Raw genomic sequence first — 5,485 nt, 5'->3', positions numbered from 1 at the left:
CGCCCAAAAACGGCGGACCATACAGTGCAAATATTGTGCACGCAGCTACGTGTCGTCTCCCTATGAGAGCTGGATTGCAGTGTGGTACGCCATAGAGACGTGTGGGAGGAACGGACGCCGTGGATGGCGATCAGCATGAGCTGTCTGTTGATGTATTCGGACCTAGTCGTCTCTCCTCACACACCGTGATGGCATGGTGCACCGCGTTTCCATATCTGCGACATGCTACAGAGGCCGGTTGACAGTCGTTCGAGCAATGGACATCGCATACGTACGGGGGCCACCTTCCACGTATTGTCTAGGCGTGCACATTTTGTTGCGTGTATGTGGGCAGACGTAGGTGTGGCGTGACACCTGACACAGGCATGCAATAATCGTTGAAGTTGCAAATGGCGATGGACGCCTGCGTTTTCTGGTGAAGTTACGCAAATGAACAAATGGTAACCTGTTGTGGTGCGGTTGTTCTCGCTAGGGGTGAATCGGTGATGGCGACGATAGGTTGAGGTACGAACCGGTTGTTCCAGCGATACCCACCATGCCGACGAAACTGAACGGCATCTGGGTGTGAAGCGATACGCGGCGGTGGCTGGGTGGGACCGTCCCCGGCCGGTGAGGGGGCGCCTCCCGGCGTGCTGGCCGCGCGGTGCGTGGGCGCACGCGCTACAGCCGGCTGGTGGGGGCGGCCAGTGGCAGGGCGCGCCGGCCGACGGACGCGGCAGGCGTCGCAGCTGCGCGCCGGCGCACCCTGCGCGCGGCGCCGTGCGGCCAAAGTAGGTCCTCGCGGGCCCGGTGCGAAGCGCGGTGGACATCTTCAGTGTGCTGGTCCGATTGAGGGACTGTGTGCGTTGAGGGATGCGCCGCCGCCCGGCGCTCCGGCGCCGCGACGCCGTCTGCTGCTCGGGTCGCCCCAGCGGTTCTCGCTGGTGGTTTGTATCGCAGCTGTGCGGATGTGTTGGCGCGTGCGCTGTGCTGGGAGAGTTCGCTTCGGCACCCAAGTGGGGCTTTTGTCCTTCTGTGGCGCTGGCGTTGGAGCTGCCGGTCACCGTAGGTGGCGCGTGTTGTCTCCCGCCGGCAATGCACGACAGCACGCTCCCGGGCCTCTGTCGGCAGCGGCAAGCTCAGTTGGGAGCACGGGTGGTCGCACCGAAAGCGTCTACTCGCCTAACTCCGGGCGATTGCGCCTCTCTCGAACCCGACCAAGTACTTGGGACGGCGCTGCGCGCCGCCGGGACCTGAGAGGGTTTCGAGGTGTATTGTGCAGGGGAGCTCAGCCTCCTCCTGTTGCAGAATGATTGAGCGGACGCTTGCGTGTTCGCGCGGGCCCCCCGGGACACACTCCCGGGCGGCCGGCTGCTCAGCTCAAGTTGACGCAGCTCCCTGGTTGATCCTGCCAGTAGTCATATGCTTGTCTCAAAGATTAAGCCATGCATGTCTCAGTACAAGCCGCATTAAGGTGAAACCGCGAATGGCTCATTAATCAGTTATGGTTCCTTAGATCGTACCCACGTACTTGGATAACTGTGGTAATTCTAGAGCTAATACATGCAAACAGAGTCCCGACCAGAGATGGAAGGGACGCTTTTATTAGATCAAAACCCAATCGGTCGGCTCGTCCGGTCCGTTTGCCTTGGTGACTCTGAATAACTTTGGGCTGATCGCACGGTCCTCGTACCGGCGACGCATCTTTCAAATGTCTGCCTTATCAACTGTCGATGGTAGGTTCTGCGCCTACCATGGTTGTAACGGGGTAACGGGGAATCAGGGTTCGATTCCGGAGAGGGAGCCTGAGAAACGGCTACCACATCCAAGGAAGGCAGCAGGCGCGCAAATTACCCACTCCCGGCACGGGGAGGTAGTGACGAAAAATAACGATACGGGACTCATCCGAGGCCCCGTAATCGGAATGAGTACACTTTAAATCCTTTAACGAGTATCTATTGGAGGGCAAGTCTGTGCCAGCAGCCGCGGTAATTCCAGCTCCAATAGCGTATATTAAAGTTGTTGCGGTTAAAAAGCTCGTAGTTGGATTTGTGTCCCACGCTGTTGGTTCACCGCCCGTCGGTGTTTAACTGCATGTATCGTGGGACGTCCTGCCGGTGGGGCGAGCCGAAGGCGTGCGACCGCCTCGTGCGTGCTCGTGCGTCCCCGAGGCGGACCCCGTTGAAATCCTACCAGGGTGCTCTTTATTGAGTGTCTCGGTGGGCCGGCACGTTTACTTTGAACAAATTAGAGTGCTTAAAGCAGGCAAGCCCGCCTGAATACTGTGTGCATGGAATAATGGAATAGGACCTCGGTTCTATTTTGTTGGTTTTCGGAACCCGAGGTAATGATTAATAGGGACAGGCGGGGGGCATTCGTATTGCGACGTTAGAGCTGAAATTCTTGGATCGTCGCAAGACGAACAGAAGCGAAAGCATTTGCCAAGTATGTTTTCATTAATCAAGAACGAAAGTTAGAGGTTCGAAGGCGATCAGATACCGCCCTAGTTCTAACCATAAACGATGCCAGCCAGCGATCCGCCGCAGTTCCTCCGATGACTCGGCGGGCAGCCTCCGGGAAACCAAAGCTTTTGGGTTCCGGGGGAAGTATGGTTGCCAAAGCTGAAACTTAAAGGAATTGACGGAAGGGCACCACCAGGAGTGGAGCCTGCGGCTTAATTTGACTCAACACGGGAAACCTCACCAGGCCCGGACACCGGAAGGATTGACAGATTGATAGCTCTTTCATGATTCGGTGGGTGGTGGTGCATGGCCGTTCTTAGTTGGTGGAGCGATTTGTCTGGTTAATTCCGATAACGAACGAGACTCTAGCCTGCTAACTAGTCGCGTGACATCCTTCGTGCTGTCAGCGATTACTTTTCTTCTTAGAGGGGACAGGCGGCTTCTAGCCGCACGAGATTGAGCAATAACAGGTCTGTGATGCCCTTAGATGTTCTGGGCCGCACGCGCGCTACACTGAAGGAATCAGCGTGTCTTCCTAGGCCGAAAGGTCGGGGTAACCCGCTGAACCTCCTTCGTGCTAGGGATTGGGGCTTGCAATTGTTCCCCATGAACGAGGAATTCCCAGTAAGCGCGAGTCATAAGCTCGCGTTGATTACGTCCCTGCCCTTTGTACACACCGCCCGTCGCTACTACCGATTGAATGATTTAGTGAGGTCTTCGGACTGGTACGCGGCATTGACTCTGTCGTTGCCGATGCTACCGGAAAGATGACCAAACTTGATCATTTAGAGGAAGTAAAAGTCGTAACAAGGTTTCCGTAGGTGAACCTGCGGAAGGATCATTACCGACTAGACTGCATGTCTTTTCGATGTGCGTGTCGTGTCGCGCAACACGCTACCTGTACGGCTCGCCGTAGCCGTGCGCCGCGTGCGGAACCACGCGTGCCTCTCAAAACTAGCGGCAATGTTGTGTGGTACGAGCGCTGAAGCGCTGGAGCGGCTGGCCTGCGGCACCTGGCGCCTGGCGCCGGTTTTGAATGACTTTCGCCCGAGTGCCTGTCCGCTCCGGTGTGGAGCCGTACGACGCCCGTCGGCCGTGAGGCCGTTGGACACAGAACGCTGGGAACAGGGGCCGCCACACGCCTCACTTCCCGCCTATGCGACCGTCTCGAAAGAGACGGCGGAAACTGAGAAAAGATCACCCAGGACGGTGGATCACTCGGCTCGTGGGTCGATGAAGAACGCAGCAAATTGCGCGTCGACATGTGAACTGCAGGACACATGAACATCGACGTTTCGAACGCACATTGCGGTCCATGGATTCCGTTCCGGGCCCACGTCTGGCTGAGGGTCGGCTACGTATACTGAAGCGCGCGGCGTTTGCCCCGCTTCGCAGACCTGGGAGTGTCGCGGCCGCCTGTGGGGGCCGGCCGCGTCTCCTCAAACGTGCGATGCGCGCCCGTCGCCTGGCGGTTCGCATACCGGTACTTTCTCGGTAGCGTGCACAGCCGGCCTGGCGGTGTGGCGTGCGACACCTCGTACAACGACCTCAGAGCAGGCGAGACTACCCGCTGAATTAAGCATATTACTAAGCGGAGGAAAAGAAACTAACAAGGATTCCCCCAGTAGCGGCGAGCGAACAGGGAAGAGTCCAGCACCGAACCCCGCAGGCTGCCGCCTGTCGTGGCATGTGGTGTTTGGGAGGGGTCCACTACCCCGACGCCTCGCGCCGAGCCCAAGTCCAACTTGAATGAGGGCCACGGCCCGTAGAGGGTGCCTAGGCCCGTAGCGGCCGGTGCGAGCGTCGGCGGGACCTCTCCTTCGAGTCGGGGTTGCTTGAGAGTGCAGCTCCAAGTGGGTGGTAAACTCCATCTGAGACTAAATATGACCACGAGACCGATAGCGAACAAGTACCGTGAGGGGAAAGTTGAAAAGAACTTTGAAGAGAGAGTTCAAAAGTACGTGAAACCGTTCTGGGGTAAACGTGAGAAGTCCGAAAGGTCGAACGGGTGAGATTCACGCCCATCCGGCCACTGGCCTCCGCCCTCGGCAGATGGGGCCGGCCGCCCGCGCGGAGCAATCCGCGGCGGGGTCGTGTCCGGTTGCCTTTCCACTCGCCGCGGGGTGGGGGCCGTTCCGGTGTGCGGTGGGCCGCACTTCTCCCCTAGTAGGACGTCGCGACCCGCTGGGTGCCGGCCTACGGCCCGGGGTGCGCAGCCTGTCCTTCCGCGGGCCTCGGTTCGCGTCTGTTGGGCAGAGCCCCGGTGTCCTGGCTGGCTGCCCGGCGGTATATCTGGAGGAGTCGATTCGCCCCTTTGGGCGCTCGGGCTCCCGGCAAGCGCGCGCGGTTCTTCCCGGATGACGGACCTACCTGGCCCGGCCCCGGACCCGCGCCGCTGTTGGCTCGGGATGCTCTCGGGCGGAATAATCGCTCCCGTCAGCGGCGCTTCAGCTTTGGACAATTTCACGACCCGTCTTGAAAACACGGACCAAGGAGGTCTAACATGTGCGCGAGTCATTGGGCTGTACGAAACCTAAAGGCGTAATGAAAGTGAAGGTCTCGCCTTGCGCGGGCCGAGGGAGGATGGGGCTTCCCCGCCCTTCACGGGGCGGCGGCCTCCGCACTCCCGGGGCGTCTCGTCCTCATTGCGAGGTGAGGCGCACCTAGAGCGTACACGTTGGGACCCGAAAGATGGTGAACTATGCTGGCCAGGACGAAGTCAGGGGAAACCCTGATGGAGGTCCGTAGCGATTCTGACGTGCAAATCGATCGTCGGAGCTGGGTATAGGGGCGAAAGACTAATCGAACCATCTAGTAGCTGGTTCCCTCCGAAGTTTCCCTCAGGATAGCTGGTGCTCGTACGAGTCTCATCCGGTAAAGCGAATGATTAGAGGCCTTGGGGCCGAAACGACCTCAACCTATTCTCAAACTTTAATGGGTGAGATCTCCGGCTTGCTTGATATGCTGAAGCCGCGAGCAAACGACTCGGATCGGAGTGCCAAGTGGGGCCACTTTTGGTAAGCAGAACTGCGCTGTGGGATGAA

At 58.8% G+C, this 5,485-nt stretch overlaps 2 non-coding genes and 1 pseudogene across 2 annotated transcripts; all 3 read left to right on the top strand.

The window, feature by feature from the left end:
• The first annotated feature begins 1,374 nt into the window (after positions 1-1,374).
• LOC124742151 lies at positions 1,375-3,285 on the top strand. Its single transcript, XR_007010199.1, has one exon. It is a non-coding gene; the product is annotated as a small subunit ribosomal RNA (ribosomal RNA).
• A 354-nt stretch (positions 3,286-3,639) lies between these two features.
• LOC124742158 lies at positions 3,640-3,794 on the top strand. Its single transcript, XR_007010202.1, has one exon. It is a non-coding gene; the product is annotated as a 5.8S ribosomal RNA (ribosomal RNA).
• A 190-nt stretch (positions 3,795-3,984) lies between these two features.
• LOC124742155 overlaps positions 3,985-5,485 on the top strand; it is a 4,228-nt pseudogene continuing 2,727 nt past the window's right edge.

The sequence above is a fragment of the Schistocerca piceifrons genome, unplaced genomic scaffold (assembly GCF_021461385.2).
Source record: "Schistocerca piceifrons isolate TAMUIC-IGC-003096 unplaced genomic scaffold, iqSchPice1.1 HiC_scaffold_2164, whole genome shotgun sequence".
Classification (NCBI taxonomy): Eukaryota; Metazoa; Arthropoda; class Insecta; order Orthoptera; family Acrididae; genus Schistocerca; species Schistocerca piceifrons.
The sequence above is the reverse complement of the archived record's forward strand: the minus strand, read 5'-3'. Positions and strand labels throughout refer to the sequence as shown.